Source organism: Oenanthe melanoleuca, chromosome 3, assembly GCF_029582105.1.
Source record: "Oenanthe melanoleuca isolate GR-GAL-2019-014 chromosome 3, OMel1.0, whole genome shotgun sequence".
Lineage (NCBI taxonomy): Eukaryota > Metazoa > Chordata > Aves > Passeriformes > Muscicapidae > Oenanthe > Oenanthe melanoleuca.
This window is the reverse complement of record NC_079336.1, coordinates 57192802-57212457: the sequence shown is the minus strand read 5'-3', so window position 1 is coordinate 57212457 and position 19656 is coordinate 57192802. Positions and strand designations below refer to the sequence as shown.

The 19656-nt window shown below is 37.1% G+C and overlaps 1 long non-coding RNA gene across 1 annotated transcript; it reads left to right on the top strand.

Moving 5' to 3' along the window:
* Nucleotides 1–14494: 14494 nt before the first annotated feature.
* LOC130251400 (uncharacterized) lies at nt 14495–18769 on the top strand. Its single transcript, XR_008840143.1, has 3 exons — nt 14495–14706; nt 15947–16013; nt 18705–18769. It is a non-coding gene; the product is annotated as an uncharacterized LOC130251400 (long non-coding RNA).
* The last annotated feature ends 887 nt before the right edge of the window (nt 18770–19656 follow it).

Below are 19656 nucleotides of genomic sequence, written 5' to 3'. Positions count from 1 at the left end.
ATTAATCTGTGTATCCAAACACAGAGCCAGGACAGCTTTTACTTGCAGGTAGATTTCAACAAATACATACTTTTTCTCAGCTACAGAATGGAAATGGCATATATGTCTTTGAAAAGCAAATTTCTTGTTACAGGAAGAAAAAACAGTGGCAGAAACTGAAAATAGGGGAGCTTGATTGATACCCTCTGTCCTCACTACCATCCTCAGTTTCTTCTTTAGGAAAGAGACCACCTGAGATGCTGAACATCTAAAAATCTTCTGGGTTCTTAACTTCAAGTTCCCACACTTGAATATTTTTTTAAAGTTCAAGTTTTCAGGCTATACATTCCAAGTACTTTTATTTAATTAGAAGCTAGGCATCATACATTAATATTTTCTTATGAGCAGTTTCAATAAAACATTATATATCATCACTTGGAAATACATATTGAGATTGTGTGTGTATTTTTCTCCTCCTCTGTGAATGCCAAGCTGAGCACACACTGTTGGATGCCAGGTGGTGTACTGTTCCCTTTTAAACAATTTGCTCTCATCACTTCCTCCTGACTTGGTAGCTCTCTGAGGAAGAGGAAAGTGGTGAAAGCTGCAAGTATTTCCATAGAATTATTTTCTCCATGGCAAGTTTGGAATCTCAGATTATTAGCTTTAGGTTGTGCTATTTTACCCAGTAGGGCAGAATTTGAGAGACTGAAAGAGAGAAAGTAATGAATACTAAAAAAATTATTTGTCTTTATTTTGATCAATTCCTGAGCAGCATTCAGACACAACATGTGAAAGGGCTTGTTGCTGTGAGGCACATGCTTCCACCATGCAGCTGATTTTGTGCCTCATACTGGCATGACTGGACAGTTAAACAGAATTCAGCAAGATGTAGAGATGGACAAAACCAGTGCAGACATACTGTCCAGAGATCCATTTAAGTGTTTTTCTTCTCTTCTGAGCTTTATTTATCTCTTTGAGGTGCATACCATCTTTTAAAAAGCAAGAAAAAAACAGAGGGAAAAAAATAATGGTGGTCCCATGAAGTTTGCACTGTAAACTATGAAGACATGGGTGAGCTATTCCCAGTGGCTGAAGGAGATCCTGGAATTTAGTTGGGAAGGGAAGGACAATAAGGATAATGACAAAAATTGAAGTAATACTTTAAAACCATTGTTACCAGCTGCTTTGAAAGCAGGAACAAACCAGAGGCAAGACTCAAGTCCAGAGAAGGTGGTATTATGGCAAACCAACACTTGCTCCTGATGATGTGCACCAGAGTTGGAAGGTAACATTAGTTTCACCCAAAAGCCTCCTGCTGCTTTCTCACCCAAGGGTTGTTAATGGAGAAAAAATGATGTAAAAGTCAGGACTAGCTCAACCCCCAGGCAGTGCTGACATGATTTGACATGGTTTTTACATCCCTTGCCTGCACTTCAAATAAACATCCTGCTTCCTTAATGTGCATTTTACCTTTTCTGAAGTTGTACATGAATGTGTCTAACTGCTATGCTATGAAGTAGTTCTATGTCCAGCAACACATGAAAAGCTTTGATCAAATGCCTCTCTGATCACACAAAGACCTCTCCTTTTTATTCTACATTTTCAGGGAATTGAAGGGCTGCTATCTTAGTAGAACAGTCTGTTCCAATATGGAAGAGTAGATGCTTTATATAGCAATTTTGGGTTGTAGAGCACAGTATTATGATTTCCCTCTGGGAGAATTTCCCAGTGTTGATATGGAACTAGAGTCATAAGCTTTGTGATTCACAAACTATACCCAGAGTCTATAGCAAAAATAACTCAATTAGGAGGGCTGCCTGACAGATATGCTAGACAATGCTATCACCACTGGAGCTAGCCAGGAATTTTGTGACAAAATGGTTTTTCATCATAGCAGAATGATTCATCAAGCCTAAACCTTGCAGTGGAAACTTTCTCTTTCATCCTACCTTTTGCAGAATGGTTTTGCAGGCTCAGAGTAGATATAATGACAAAAGCTACAAAGCTGGCCAACTCTGCTGTGACAAGGAAGCTTTTCAAAAACACCTGGCCTGGTTCATACTGGAGATGCAGATCCTGACCCTCCAAATGTCACTTGTATATCTTGAATTTTCTCTGGGGGTGCTGTTTTTATTTCAGGGGAGCTGTTCTGTTCTATGCAATTACAACAGTGTGAAGCAGGGACCTGAGCCTTGTTCTTCCATGCTCCTGGTGACTTCTCCTCCACACAGAGTGGTTTCACCCTGTGCTGGCACAGTGGCTGCTGAGCTGCCTGAAAAGGCAAACTCCAGTGAGGAGGCTGAGCAATGAGGACTCAGGTTTCATCTGCATTAATTGGGAGGAGCAGAAGAAGAATCTCCCACATCCATTGACTTCCTTCCCATCTTCTTTCCCTCTCCAGCTGAAGAGATTGAGGGAGAAAATTTCCCACTCCTGGTTATTCCTCATCACGTTTCTGTTTTTCATCATCTGGTTAACAAGCAGCTCTCTGCTCCTGAGCTCTACCATAAGAAATATTCTCTGAGAAATCTGGGTGTTCTGCATTAGCATGCTTTTGAGGGAATGCTTGAAGTGACAAACAACTGTTGCTGCCTGTGACAGAAATGAAATAATTCTTTCTGAAAGCTGCTTTAGTCCCTTGGATCAGGATGCCTTGAGAGGAAGAAATATGCATGTGAGTGGTCTTAGGACAGCTGAGTTCTGTCATCAGAACCAACATTAGGAAGCTCAGGTAAAGCAATTGTAGATTAGGGGCAGGTTTTTTTTAAATTTAAACACAGTCTGCACTGTTGCTTGCAGCTCTCTTTTCATAACAAACCTTCAGTTTTTCATTTCTTCTGTTGGCCCCTGAAAAACTGTTTTATCTCTTAATGTACTGCTATCACTTCTCCCTGGAAAATCTTTTCCCCTTTGTCCAGATTACTGCTGCTTTTTTACACTCTATAAGGGTCTAATGAAAATGGCAAAAAAGAAAAGATTTCCAAAAGTCTTTTCAAACACAGTTGAATTTTGTGGATAGTGTTAAGCCTAATATGTATTCAAATGAATATTGCTGCCCTTGCAGTCTCAGCTCTCCTTCAGTCTTGCTGGAGAACTGTATGTGACAAAAAAATTTTCAATTGCATCAGTTTGGGGCTAAGGAAATGGAAAGCATGTTTAATACTGAACTTTGTCTTTCTTTAAGATCAGATAGATTTGCCTACATCCATGTTGGATGAGACATTTTATCATGAGAAAGAACTTTTTTTGCCACTTCTTGCTTTAAATTTTTTCCTCATGATTGGACCACATAACACAACAGGCAAAGTACATAATTATAAAGATAATATTATTTTTACATAGGCAGAAACATGCAGTTTTGCCAATGACTGCAAGTAGAAAAAAACCCTGTCTTTAACAAGAAATAATGTGTTACAGAAACTAGTAAAAATTCCCTTCCACACAAGCATTTCCTACAATTTGAGTCCAGTTATCAATCATAAGAAGTTCCCTAAGAAAGAATTTTATAACATGCTAAAGGAAGGAAAGCATGATGCCAAAAATAGGCAGTCAGGATTATTATCATTTTGATCTCAGAAAATCATGGTGCCATCTTAAAAGGAGTACATTTGGCTATTTTTTTATTTTTGTCTCTGTTTTTTGTATATCAGGATTTGTGTAAATTATTTTGTGTAATAGTATGGACAAGGCATTTTTTTAAAAGGACAAAGAAATAATTCTCACATAATACCTTCAATTCAGGAGAGAAGATCTAGGAAAATCATATAACACAAAGCCCTCAATAAAAATTGCTAGAGTTGACCATATATCCTCCAAATTATAACTTTTTTCACTGCAGGTTTCTATCCTGATCCAGCATACAGAATAGCTCCCCCTTGAATGCATTATTTCCTAACTAGGAAATGAGAACTATTTATTGTCACTTCCATTTGCACTGCCACAAAATATGACACTTTAATTCATTACAAGGATTGAACAAGACTCTCAGGACAAGATCTCTCACACAAGATCCCACAATGACTGCATTTGGTCTACAGCAGTAACTTTTGTCTAAGAAAAACAATTGCTGTTAGGAGGAAGTTCAGCTGCTCCACAGACTTTTCACAATCTAGCTGTCAGAGGGAGATTCCTGGAGAGGCCATTAAAATTTAATATTTCAAAAGGGAACTCTATTGTATGCTTAGCACATATTTTTAGCTTCCAAATTTATTTGTATTGTTTCTTGGAGACTAAATAATATATACTAAATATATAAGAGAGAAACTCTTCTTTTGCTTAGCAGTGAGTGGATCCAGAATAACTCCATTCTCTTCTCAGTTTTAGGGAAAGCAAGATTAGGTTTAGTATGTCTTTCAGTTCACTGTGTTTTCATAAGTGTACTGCTGTATTCCACAGTTTTCCTAGTGTTACTTAGACAAGTATATGGGGTTTTTTGCCAGTTCAGGCGATTTTGTTTCTCTTTCTCCAGCAGTCATTTCATCAAATACTCTCTAAGCACATATTTACCAGTCTCTGTAATATTACTTGATATGGTATAGAGATATTTTATTGTCTTCCTAATGTTAGTTGATAAAGCAAGTATTTCTCAGTTATTGGAATACTGTAGTTCTTTATATATATAAAGGAGGTATTTCACACTTTCATGGTTGGTAGTACTCTTCCATTTGTCTGCAATATTTTATTACAGCACATTTGGAAGTTCCAAAATTGATTTTTTTCAGCCTGTAATGTGTTTTGCACAGAAGTTTCTTAGTCCTAATATTGATTTCACTGTATCTTTGTCCCTAAACTTTTTGTACTTCCCAATTTTCTTTAATATTAGCTTTGGGTATAGAAGGAAGTGTAAGTCTTGCTCTTGTTGCTGTTTCGACTTTCTGACTCTCTTCTTCTAGGAATGTTCAGCCTTAAAAGTCAAGGGTCCCCCTGGCTGTCAAAAACCACACAATTATTAAAAAAATCTACACATCAACCCCTCTACAATAAATTTAGAACTTGGCATTTTCACCCCCCCCACTCCCCCCACCCTCTTGCATTCCATTGTTTGTTCCTTATCTTTTTGCTTCCAAGCTTTCTGTTTCTTACTTATTCACTACATCCTTCATTATCCTTCAGTTCCTTTGCCACATGTTGTGCTTCTCCTTTTTTCCCATGACACCTTACCCAATTTCACTGTTCCCTGCTCCTTCTCCTCTAGCCTGCTTTTCTGCTCTATTTCCCCAGTTTCTCCCACTGCCATATTTAAGGAATGCAGAAATAAAGAAGGGATCTTTTTCCACGAGGGGAAATTTAATATTTGCCGGCAGAGACTTCAGAGAGGTAGTGGCCATATTTGTTAAAAGTATTCTAGTTGCAGCTTTATTCAGAGCAGTGGAGAATATGGCATATTGATAAAGGGGAAAAAACTTACAGATTACTTCAGGGGGGCAAGTTTTAAGGAAACAAAGACAGTTGTCACACTTCTGGTAATCCTGTAAGCATTGGGGATTCCCTTCATAAAATCCTGCTCTGAAAAATGTCCTTTCATTCCTGCTCTCAGTTTCTTCAGGCAGCAAGGTAGAATGGGAAAAGAAATGGTCTGTGAGCAGGGAAAAGCATGTATGAACCACAGAGGGAGGTGAAAACTGCAGTTTTTGCTTAAGGAGGAAATATTTCTCTAGTGCTTGATTCAATTTTTTTTTTTTTTTAAAGCAGTTATCTTGACATTATGCTACACTAATTACAATAAATACTGAAATATTTTCCACATAAGGAATATGTTCAAATTACTAGAAACTAGTTCTGTTTTTAGAATGTCGCTTTTCATAACAGTTTTTGCCTTTCTCCTCTCTTTTATGACACACTGTAGTGAATGTAGGCAGAAGGACAAGAAGAAACAAGCTGAAAAATCAGAAGTATGTAGACTTGCAAATGGGGGTTATGGGCTAAAATGCAGTGGACCTAGTGTTACCAAAATTATTTTGTCTAATTCTACACTGGCCTTCACATATTAAGGAATGCTCAGTTTAGTTCTCACATATTGGGGGTTGTTCAATTCTCACAGAAATCTATGAGCACATATATTTCTTGGGGTAAATCACTGCTATTTATGTAGATATTTCCAGATTTCCTGTTGCAGTTCACTATGAGTTTGAAACTCACACAAATGATGTGAGATTTTCCTTTGTATTATTTAAACCACCTGCACTAAAATTATTATGAGGTTTCATCCCTAAATCTGATGGTGTGTAAACTCCACACTTAAAAGGTGTAAGACACACAGTGTGGCATTGAACTTCAATTGATCAGTGTAAGATTTAAAGATCTATGCAGTGGAGAATGAAACCTACATGGAGTGTGTTTGGCTGGAGAAATAGGCATCAACAAACATGAGTCTTGAATGGCAACGTGCAAAAGAGATTCAAGTCTGTCAATCCAATCCTTAATTATGATACAGAATTTTAGTCTGGAGTTGCCTCATGTTGGTGCCACACAGAGGAAAGTTGTCAATATGAGAGGTTATTCGATCACCTCTGATATTACATTCTTTTTGCAGAACTTCCCATTTTATATCACAAAATTAAAATATGAGGTAGCATTTTTAATAGCTTTATTGAGTGAAAACAGGTTAAAGTACTGCAGAAATATTTTGAAACAATTCCAAACAGGCTTTTAAAAAGAACTGTCGAAGCTGCATAGAAAACCCTTTGGATATAGATAGAGGGCAGCCTTGAATGCAAAATTTCCTCAGCCTATTTATTTCTGAAGGCTTCATGGGCACAATGGACTAAACACAGAAGTTGCAAAAGTTTTTTCTGATTTTGACTTCTATATAGACATACATGTTTGGACACACTCACACAACCAAGCTGCAAAACCATGAAACAGAGATAAAAGGGTGTAGAGAAAAGGGTGTGACTTTTTTTCTCTTCAATATTATTGTGGAAAACTAATATATAATCTTTTATGGAAAAGCTGGGTTTTGGGCAGAAGTAATTTTCATTTACTAATTCTGTCCTCATAATGGGGCACATCCATTGTAACTGTACTGTAATTAGCTGAAGTCAAGGTTATTTTTGCCCTATCATTTGACTGAAAAAAGGAACCTCAGGGATCTGAGGAAATTTTGTTGCAATATGAAGTCTTTCCTTGGGTCAAATATTTGCATGATTTAACATTCCTCTCTATGGTACCTTAGTCTGTTTGCACTGAGAAGATGAGGAGGGAGAGAATTCCTAAAGCAGAGTTTTCATTCAACAATGTAATATTTTAAATGGCATGTTTACTGTATCTGTAAAGCATATACCTAACTTAAAGTGAGCAGCATCAACCTTAAAGTGAAATGCAGAGCACTGAAATGGGCAGAGCCCATAATGTGGGATGGAAACTGTGGGTGCCTACTTGGAAATAGTGTGGGATCATTAATGGCTCCAAGTGCATGAACTTGGTTTTGGATCTCATCCAGCACAAAGGGTATCACTGTCATGGTTGAAGGTATTTTTGCTCAGCATGGCATTAAAAGGACTCACACACATTTGTGCAACAGGAGTGGCCTTGTTTGGACACTGACCAGGTCTGATCCCATGTATCTTGCCAAGTCTGGCAAAACCAGAGCTCAAAGTGATGCTCCCTGGCTCCAGAAGCTCCAGAGAGGTGCAGGATTTGTTCATCCTCCCACATATACTACACAATAAGGAGGGAAAGATAGCACATCTAACACCTGGGTGTACAGGTGCTTCGAGAGCAGGGAGAGAATGGCTTTTCAATTGAAAAGGGAAACTCTATCTAAAACAAAATAAATGTTAAAGCCACTATTCACTTACAAAAGGTATCTTGTAAATGAGAGATGAAAACACGGAGAACCTGATAAAGACTGCATAGAACATAAAACATAGGAAAACATGCAAAATCTAAGATAAAGCTTTTATCTTACAAATGCTTATTAGTCTGACAATACAGAAACTGAAATACACAGTTCTAGTACAAGCAAGGTTTGTGGAGGACTAATATATTTTATCTCCTTATGATATGGGGAAAAAGAAATAACTTCTCTGAAGCTTGTAAGTACTTAATCAGAACTGAAACAGAAGCTTAAAACAATAGCTTGCAGTAATAAGTTGGTGGCTTGTGTAAAAATGTCAAGAACCAAAATGGTACATTGTCCCAGGTTTGCTTTAAGAGTAATTAAACCTAGCTAAGTCTTGGCATGGCTGTCACAAAGATGGTTTTTCTGTGTTCATAAATAAAATGGAAGCAAAAAAAACCTCATTTCATTAGAAACTATCAGGCTTTCTGTTTTGACTTTGAATTATTTATTTTGAGTCATTGTTCTTATCTTAATAAGAAAAGTTTTAGAATTAAGGGCCAAAAAAAGGCTTTATTTCCTTATAAAATGATAAGGTTGGGAGACTTTTTAAAAATGGCTCACAATGCTTTTGTGATCATTCCTGTAAATATTCCAAGGTGGTGAATAATCTTAATGTATCCACTTTGGCTTCAGCTGTCTCTCAGGGACTTTTGTGCTGCTCTTGCTCCAATGAGGTTACTGACCTTTCAGATTTTGATTCGTATTCTATAGAGAATTAGAAAAATGTTACATATATTGTTTCATAGCTGTACACGAATGTGCAACCCAGAACATCACTCACCATTTAAGGGTCCATAAAACAGAGAGTTTAACTCCTTTGCTTCAGTGGGTACTGAACTTACAGCACCCTATGATGGCATATTTTATAGTTCTCCATACTTAAATATGAAAAACCTCAATATACACGTTAGACATTAGAAGTTCCTTTTTACAAGACTATATTAAACACTGAAAGCAAAAGTAAAGCAAAATCTATTTCTAGAGCTGCAATTTTTAATTTCTTTTCTAACCTTACAAACAATCAAACACCCCTTAGAGTAGCAAAATTAAAATCCTGCATTTTTGCCATAAACCCTGCATTACATGCTGCCAAAAATGCTGGGAAGTCAGCCTAATCTTCAAATATGGGCATCTAAATAGGATATCCAAATTGCACATTTGGGTACCTACATGGACACTTAGATGTGTAAATGCCCACTCTGTGGATCTAAGTGCTGATTTGAGCATTCATGTCTGAGATTTAGACATTCCATTAAAACATTCATATTTTATATTGGACCCATACTATGTGTGTGTGTATTATTAATGTTTAAATAGAGGATGAGCATATGAGCCAACTATACACCTTACATAGTTCTGGGTAGATGAATGTGTTTCCACTGCACACACACATTAAATCTGATAAAACAGCACTACAGAGGTTCCAGTAAATGTACAGACAATGCCTTGAACATACCTTGAGAGAATATCTGCACTGTAAAATAAGAAAAAAATTTCAAGATATGCTTTTACTTCTAAGCACAAGCACTAAAAAAACATTAGGAATATAAATATAGAAATAAACATCAAAACTCTCTTTTCTGTGCACTGTTCTACTGGAATATGGAGAAAGGTCACTTATTGCAATAAAGATGTTCACAGTTTTAGATGTTTCCCTAAGCAGCAGTAGCCCAGTGTATTGGATATTAAGCATTCCGTACATACCAGACACATGGCCTCATTTGCTCAGGAATTCATGTCTCTACCAAGCTTTTTATGCCTTCCCCTCTTGCTCATTGAACAATCTTTTATGTTCCTGTGAGCCTTTCCAAGTATTCTTCCATGTACTCTAGCTTAAACATAATCTTCTGGGTTAGGAGCATTCAGGCATTAAAAAAATATGATTAGGCAGAAAAAGAAAATGCAACCAACCCAACCTCCCATCAAACTCCTGAAATTCCTGAGAGTACTGTGAAAATCTTTGTGTTTGGCTTTTAATTCCAAAGTGCAGAAATGGTTGATGTTAAGCTGAAGGCACAGTGAAAATACAAAATTGCTGTGACAAATCTGAATAGGCTTTTTTAAAAAAAGAAATGTCAAACAAAGGAAACACCCCCATTTACAGAAGGATTGGTGTCAATGAAGCAGGCACCTGAAAGCTCTAGCACAGACACCCAGCACCTGTATTGCTAAGGAAACCTTGCAGCATGCTCCTCTTGAACCAGGTGTCTCAGGGACCCTTTGCATGGCAGCTCTGCCTGGGGATGGAGAAAAGTCAAACTCCTCCTTAGCTGCAGGGTCCCAAGGGTGAAGCTCAGAGGGGTCACAGCAACTTCATTTATAGAAGGTGCAGGTGTCCTCCAAATGGCTTTGTTTCTGTCTGGAAGGGAAAAGGGAAGGTAGAGCTGTATCCCTTTTCCTGAGGATGGGTGTTGCAGGTACAGTCTCCATCACCAAAGGCTGGCTTGGCTCTGGTTTTTGCAGTCAGAGCAGGATCTAAAATACGTGTAAGGTAGGAAACAGCAGAAAGCAGGTATGAAAACAAGGCAGCGAAGGAAAGGATGAGGAAGTGTGTAGGAATAGACATCTTGGCATTATTGGAAAAATGGCAGTCAGAAGCAGATAGGAACCAAGCATACATGATAAGTAAACAGACAGATTTTCCACTATAAAAAGATCTTTATAGAGGCAAACTCTGCTCAAATTACAACAGATTGCAATAGTTTTAACAGTTTAAGTTGCAATTATCTTAATCACACAGGTGTAAATTGTGTTAAAACTCAAGAATTTGAATCAAGGAACTCTAATTATTGGAGATTTTTGCAGTACTCAGTTTATGGTACCTGGGAGCAACCAATGACTTTTATTATTTTCCAGTATACTAGATGTTGCCTAAAGCACAGTACAATGAATTTCAGGCAATATTTTTTTTTTTAAAGTTTGCAGCTAGCTTTTCTGTTCTGCATAGCTTGCAGGATATTTCAATACATTAGTTGACATGGTAAAATATTTTACAAAGCTGTACTCATTTCTGAGGCAAACAAATAGAAGTTTTGAGGGTTTTTGCTTATAAAAGGCCTGACAAGTTAAGGCCACTTTTGTCCCTGTCCTGGAAGATAACTAACATTTATTTTGTCACTGTAGAAGTTGCTATCAGTTATGCATAAAGGCATAATGGAACTCAATTGTAAATCATATTCTTGATTAATAATTTTTTTTTATTTGCTTGAGAAATGCTGACTTAACAAGTAACAGCTGTTGCTAAAGAAACACATTATAACAGTAAAAATATATTACCTTTACATTATAATATTATCAATTTCAGGCTAATCATCTACAATTCAGCTCAGATAAGTCCACAGAAAGTAATTTCTTTTTAAGTATAAATTGTGAATCACACAGTTTATATTATTTTAAAATAAATACCAGAGTTTAAGAAAGGATTTAAACAACATGAGTGTGAGAGTAGTTCTTCAGTTACAGAAGTCTGGCAGAGTATAAAAGAAGATTTAATAAACTAATTTTGCTTATAATCATTCTATATCAAATGTATCTGTACTTCTACTCATTTGCATTTTTCGGGCTTTTTAAGTTTACTGGTGCTACTGAAATTTTAATACATCTGTCAAAGGTTATTCATTGTACTTAATCTCAGTAAGCCAAAATTTAACACTTGATCCAAGTGCTCTCATAATACAGCTATTTACAAATACTCAGGACACACACTTGAAATGGAGAAGACTTATACTGAGATCTTCTCTGCTGCAGGTAATGTCTTAAAGTTTTCTACTTTGAATATCTTGTGAAATAATCAATGGCTTAAAAAGACAGTAATGATTGGCTTTAAAACTTCTGGATAAAACCACACTGAGGGAGGTAAAGCAGCCATTTTTCCTCCCTGAAGCAATGTATTCTTTTACATAAGGCTGAAAAGGTCTTTTCCCTCTCTTGCTTTGCACCAAAATATACATCCAATTCTTAGCCCATGAATCCAAAGGTTTTAGAAATTTGAGAAATATCGAGGTGAACCTTACTGACATAGAAATTCTTAAAATTGTTTTTGATAGAAACTATTAATAAAACATAATCCTCATTTGTGTGTGGCTCAGACCCAGAAAAAGAATGAATTCCTTTTCCCAAAATATAAATAAATTACCCTGTTCTATTTGTGTCTTACAGGTTGGGAATTGCCAATGTCTTCTCTAAATGTGATAAACTGGCTAATAATAGAATTCAGTTAAATGCAGTTAATTCTTCCTGTTCCTTTCTTTCTTGAAATAGACTGTTCCCTGTTTCCTGGCTGCTGAAGATGGGCTGTTGTTGCTACAAACCTCGAATTCTTTAAAGATTACTGCAATGCTGAATACAATGTGGTGTAAAAGGAAATATAGTGTGATAAAGTTTCAGTCTCAAAATGTTCGACATTAGATATTTTTCCAACCAATCCAAGTTTTTTGAGGGTTTTTTGTTGTTATTTTGGTCTTTGGCATTTGAAGATAAGGAAGATTATTTGTCCCATCTATTACATTAAATGCCTGGCTTCTCTCTTTGTCTCTGAAAGAAATAGATTCTAAACAGAAAAAATGTCTGTGGACCTTAATCATCCATATTTCACTCATCTGCATCACATTTTGCAACTGCAACTCTGCCACAATTAGCAAACAATCTACTCTGATTATGCAAGGAATTTTATAGGATGTTGGATGTAGTTAGAGAGAGAGAAATAGATTCTTTAAACCCCTAGACAGCTTATAAAAACTTGGAAAATCCTGTAACATGTCAGTGGTGTCCAGCTTTATGTCCCATGAACACCCAAAGTTCCATAAGTGATAAACTTGATGAATATTAGTCCGAGTCAACCACTATGCATGAAAGACTCTTTTATTCTACCTGACATTTTTCAGTGAAATACTGCTCTATAATGAAAAACTAATATTTTTAAAGGTGAATCTAAGGGAACATAAAAATGAAGATATATTTTTACTGCAAACTGATCTGTTTGTAAAGTATGTTGTTAGAAAGACATCAGCTTCAGAGTGCATCATATTCAGACACCCCAAATCAGCTACTTAATTATTAGGCACATTTCAATTTACCTTTCAGGTTTCGTTTTTTCTCTTCTTTGCTTTTTTTTTGGGTGATAAAATTGGCAGAACACTTTTTTTATTCCCAGTTTAGCAACAGATTTGGATTTCAGAAGGTAAGTTCTCATCTCCTTTTATCTTTCACAAGGTGTTGGCTCCTCTTTGGGGGGATGACATCCAAATATCTCCTGGATGGTTCTACATCTATTCTTCTGTGGTTTGTCATTGCTACCATATGAAAAAAAAAAAAAAAAAAAAAAAAAAAAAAAAAAAAAAAAAGCAGTTATTGACCTTGTGGCAATTTTTTTTTTTTTTTTTTTTCCCCAGGCACATTCCACATATCCTCTTTGGCAGAATTTTTAATTGTGGTCACATTTTGGCAAGAGAAGGTTACTTGCTTGCAGTCTATTTAATAAGCTACTGGAGACAACTTTACTACCTCAACTAATTTCATTATTGCATGAATTATTTAATAGAAGCTATATCTTCTGATGGTTTGCAATAAAAATTCTACTATATTGACATTTTCTGATTCTCAAATGCTCTGCCTTATTGCTCAATGTTCTTTGAAGATACCATATTTGTATGGAACATACCATGTAAACCCATGTGCAGATGCAGGTGATTGTTGCCTTCAGATCTTTTCAGTCTGAGATTGAGGTTATGACAGAACCATTTCTATGCTCAGGGAACTTTGATCATTCCTTCACCTAGCTCAAAGAGTATTTTTTTTCAGTGCTTTTATCTGTGCTTGAAAGTTTTGAAGGTCTTGTATTGGTGAGGTATGTGATCTTTTCACACTTTGAGGAGGAACTGCTGTGTGTTTTACTGCTGCTGGAATGGTATCAGTGGTCTTTTGCTAGCATAAGGTGTGTTTCTAGGTTGTGAGGCTTTCTTACAAAAGCTAAACAGGCAGACAGATCCAAAACCTCAGTCAGATGGAGAAAGATATTAAGACCACTTTCAAAATACTAATTTGGGCTGGTGTGTCAAGTCTTGACAATGCTGACAAGCTGTGCAAGACAGGGGAAGATGACAGTTAAGATATAACTACTGGGTTTTTTTCTAAAATATGGTCCATAACCTTCTACCCCCTTTTGACTTTGTGCAGATTTGATAATATTGCTACATTTACCAAAAATGCTGCAGTCTTACCTACACCTCTGCTACATTTTACATAGCACTTGTTGCACACAATACAGCTTCTCTTCCCCCTGCCATAATTATAAGTAGAAAGAAAAGACTTGTCTCTGTGGATTTGAAACAACACTGGCTGTCTTTGTAGACATAGGGAAAAAGCTAAAGGAAGAAAGAGAATGTAGCACATGCTGAGTGAAAATGCAAAACCAACAGTCAGGTAGCACTGGCTGATTCAGAGGTCCCAGGGAACGTCCTATCATCTTGGGTTAGATCAGACCTGGAGGCAATCAGGGCCCAGTTATTCTGATTTCCAAGGCTGCCTCTATTGCTAACATTACTGATGATATCAAGCTTACTTGTGTCATAACAGACTGGGCAGCAGACCAGAAAATATGAGGAAAAATTGGGAAAACTAGAAGTGGGTAAAAGATGATTCAAGGAATAAGGAGAAAACAAATAGCAGAAGGCAAAGATGCAAGTAAAAGTCAGAAGTGTTTAGCTGAGAGGTGGAACATCAATTGAATGGGACTGTGGATGGGCTGTTAGGGGACTGCACAGTCTGTGCCTGTTTTAAACATGCCATTTATCAATGAGAGAGCCCTAGCCAGCAAGAGATTTGGACAAAGGAAAAAACATGACTGAGGAACTTCAGGGGATGCCTTGAGACACTACCAATAGGTAAGAACTCTTCATTTTCTATCTTGTTTCAACAACTCACAGCACTTAAGACGTGATTTGGATGACTGCACAGCATGACTAACTTATATCAGGAAATAGGAGTGAAAATTATACCTCCTTGTGTATAAATGAGAAAGGAGGTATAATTTGATTGTTGAAGGGAAATTTCTAAAAGTTGAATTGCAGGAGGTAGTAGCTTTAAAGTCTGTCAGAACTGTTTGGGGAAGCCAGTGGTATATTTTAATTGTCAAAGTTAGCTGCACAGGGAAAGTTTTATTGCTTCTTTGAAGACATTTTCTTTGCAGTCTATATTTCTAGTTCATACTATTTGCTAGAGCTTGAAAAAACTTGTGAGTACTTCTTGGTGGGTAAAAAAAAAAGGGCAAAAAGCTTATGGATTTAAGGCTTGGGACTGGGGAAAACATGGTTTTCAGAAGAGGTATTCCTGATTTTGATATTGAATTGAACTACAGATATATGGCAAATTTATTTCTATCACTTCAATACCTTTAAAACAGAAATAATTCCTTCCATAATGCAGAAAACTAAATAGTTTTGTTCCCAGAAAAGAGGTGGTATAATGGTGGAAGGAATTACATTGCTCATGGAACGCTTACTACTTAAAGTAACACAGTGATGGGTGGTAGGAAGAATTAATGAAAGGAAGTAATCAGAAAGCTTAGAGATTTAACACAGAGTTTTACTTTATTGTTTTAAGTAAAGAATGGACAGAAGGTCATCTAATATTTTACAAATATCTGTAATTTCCTCAATGTCTACGTCAAATATATCTGTTTTTTGGTATTTTCAGCTGTCCAAATAAAGCACTGGGATTTAAAACAAGGAAAGTTATCAAATGTTTTCATAATAAATATCATAATCAACCTATCCACAGTCCCAATATTAAATGAAATCTCAGTTTTCTGGATGTGTGTTATTTTTTTTACACTAGTTAGCCCTAACATGCTTCAAGATGTACTGAAGTAACACGCTCACTAAAATACGGTGCAGTCATCCTCTGTATTTTATTTTTTAAGTCTGTCTTTATTCTGTATGCGCTGAGGCTCCCTCAGCACAGTTGATCATCTCTCAGCACAGTTGATCATGCTCTGTAAATGCCATTTTTCTTGACCTCTTGAACCTCTCATGGTTCTCCTGCCTCTCTAAGGTCTGCCTCCTGAAGAAATGTGAAAAGCGATTCTTACTCACCCCTTGATTGGTTCCTCCCTCTCTGTTACAGAAAACAGAGCTGATTCCTTTGTCTGTCCTCTTTTCATGTTCTTGCACTGATGCTGCCTCCAATTCAGGTAGTAAGCCTTTTGGGTGAGAGTCCATTTTTTCATTTGGTTTGTGGGCAGGGTCTCACCAGTCAGGAGACTGGTCCTTCACTGGGTTTCTTAGGCACATTGGTAATACAGTAAATTAACATCATAAATTTTAGGTTTTTTCTAGTCCACAGGGAAGGGAAATGAATATGAATTAGTAAATGGTCAGCTGAAAATAAGACAACCCTCCCTAGCCACAAAGAAGAGGCAAAAAATGTAACTAAGAGTACAACCAGGTGTAAGTACTGTTTGTGGAATATATTGTAGAATATAACTCTTTATTGACTTCATTTTTATATGTTTCTTACCAGGCTCTGATTGCTTTCTGCTTGCCAGTCAAATAAATTTTTATGATTTACATTATGTGATTTATAGAAATCCTTCCAAGAATGCTGTTGATTTTTAGTTGAAATAATTCACTCTCTACCAACAAGTAGAATATACAGACATCCCAGTTTTACCAATACTGTTTTTAATTCTTTCCTTACTCTAAGACTTAAACAAGGCTGTATCTGAAGGGCTATGTTTGCAGGCTAGGGCATTCTGCTTTGCAGATTTTGCTCTACAGGACATTTTCTGGATCGATGACTCGCTCGAGGGAGTTTGTGTGCATATTTACAAAGCCCTGACCTGTCTGCTGCAGCAATCTAGATGCTGAACATGCCCTACAAATGAAAGAGATGCAAGCCTCAAGTGCAAATGAAGGTTTGCTGTAGTTGTGGCTCCCCAATGTTGCAAACAGGTTACCAAATCAGCCGTGCAGCTGAATGTGCCACCTTTTCTCTAGCAAAGTATCATCATAACAGTAACTAGTGCAATCCTTGAGTGACAGAAAAAAATATGAGCCAAGACGATTAATTAAGTAGTCAATAGCGAGCTCATCCCAAATGTTTGCAACAAGCAATATGATTGAGTGTGTAGAAGCAGCATTGCATTTAAACCCCAGATACTTATCAATACTGGTAGAAAGCACTCCAAAAAATTGGATGTTGTTTGTAGTGGATCATTTCAGCAGTGATTCATCAAATGCTATCACGTATATCTGACAGAACTCAAAACTGGCAAGTGTTCTAATGGAACATAATAACAATGATGAGTTGTACATTTGTAGCACTTACTAAAAAGAATTCCAGGATTGACAAATTGGAGAGGCAATGTTGGCAGACTTAAAATGAAGCATTTGTACAGTATATACAGTACTCAGAGATGTGGAATAGATTCCAATGTGAAATGCAGAGATATTTCTTAACATCTTTCTCAAACTTCATGCCAAGATGGTGCCTAATTTTTATCCTGTCACTCACAAACCCCTTTGCATCTGTTGTTTCAACATGTGAACAGTGACCCGGTTCAAGCTGCTGCTAAAATTTGAGTACTAATTAATAAGAGGGAAGCTGGCTGATGGATAATTAAGATCAGAAAAGGAAATTCTGGACAATGTATTTGCAGAACTCCACTTGGAAGAAAGATGTAGAGCAGTTTAAGAAAAATAAAACCATTTTGAAATTAGAAGTATTTGCAAAGAATATCACACATTTTAATTCAACATAGAAAACTCCAACTTTTCTCCTTCCTAGGAGACTTCACCATAATAATCCCAGTTTCTGGACTGACCTGGTACTTGACTCAGTTGCATTACTTCTCCCAAGAGTAAATAATAAAAAAGTGAGTTTTAAAGGCCTCTAGCTCACTGGTGTTAATCAGAGTTGCAAGCCTCTTACAGGTGTAACTGCTAATCTGTATTTTTTTCCTTCTCTTATCTTATTTCTCTATGGATGAATACAATAGAGCAGTAATCCAGATTAGATTGCTCTCATAGAAAAAACACAGTCTCTCTCATATGTAGCTCTAAAAAAAAAAAAAAATTTGCGATTTTTTTGTCTCCAGAGATTCTTTTGATCTACTGTTTACACTCATTCACATTTTGGTTGACATGTAAAATCATGTAAAGTAATGATTTTATTCAAAGATATTCACCAGAGGTAAACTACTAGCCACACATCTCTAGGAAATAATCCTAAGCATTTTTTGACTAATAACCACAGGTTTATACTGCTACACAGATGCTGAAACACGTGAAGGTTCAGTTATCAGAAAGCATGAGAAGGGCTCAGGGATTATGAGCATATCACACCCTATTTTCTTGGCCACATGATACCAGGACAGGCATAGTGCTTTAAAACAGGATTTTCTGACAGTCCTGTGTACCAGACCAACTGCATATTAAACCATCGTTGCTGCTTCTTGCATAGGTCTCAGGTCCTAAAGAAGAAGGAAAACAAAATCTGAGCACATCCATCATAAATCCTCAGTAAATCAAATTAAATGCAGGAAATCCATTGATGGTGTAGGCCTTGATCAGTATCCCACACAAATGTCCACATACAGTTATATACATACTATAAAAATGCATTTCAGGAGTGAAAGAAACAAAGATGTTGTCAGAAATAAAGATGCTATGTACCTGAACTAAATGACTGGCTCTGTACTTCCATTTTCTTCACTTTCTTACTTTTAAGTCCTAGCACTCAATTTTTAAATTTCATTTTCAACAACAATGCCTTGATGGTCATTAAATATTGAATCCCTTCTGAAAGGAGAATGGTTTCTCCTTCTGCAAAGGATGGGATTTGGCAGCTAATTCTGCAGTCACATCAATGTGATCTTCCTCAGGGGTTCCTGCAATCTTCCATCACAGAAAAATACAATTTTGTGTCTGAGCACCTCATTCACAAAAGGTAAGTGTGAAAAAGGGTTTCTAAATTCCCTTTATCTGAGCAAAATGCAATTGTTACTTCACTTGACCTTTTTTTTTTTTTTTTTTTAAGTACTTTTGTGTTGCCCAGTGCTTGCTGTCAGGTTGAGGCAGCTGGCTGATATTTTGGCCACGTATACCCAACTCAGCAGAAGCAAGGAGCAGGAGTCATCTGCCTTTAGAGATGGAAGATCCCAGCTGTTATCTGAGAGGCAGAGACTCTGGTTTGCAGAAGGGGATGGATATTCTCTCTGGTGGCAGGCACTGGTCACTCTCCCTCTCTGAGCTGGCCAGGCTGCAGAGAGCTGTTCCACTGGAGCACACTGCTGAGCTCAGCAAGGGAGCCCCAGGTCAGGCTGGAGCATGCTGCAGCCCTGGATGGTGCTGAAAGGCACAGAAGGGGTGCCTGCTGAGCTCCTCCAGGCACCCTGTGTGAAGCAGCCCTGAAGGAGAGGCAGAGCCATTGCAGTGGGGTTCCAGCATCCTGCCTCAGCACCAGCGACTGCCTCTGTGTATGAAAGCAAATCCCTCTCTCCAAGGTTTGAGCAGCCTCTAGACAGCACTTTCCCAGGGCCAGGAGGGTTTCCATTTCCTTCTCCTTTCCTTGAGCACCAAAGAGAGAGACTAAAGCACATAATTCATTTTATGTATGCCTCTGTAACTCAGGAGTAACTCTTTACAGTCAATAGAAGATTAAAACTGAGCATTGGTTCCTGAGGCATTTGGGTGGCTGGGCAAAAGAGATGGAATCTGCAAATAGCACTGTCTCTGAACAGGAGGTATTTTTTTTCCATAATAAATATAAATTAAAAATTTTTTCATTTGCATAATCCGTGTAAAAATTCCTTTTGAAACAAATATCACTCTGTA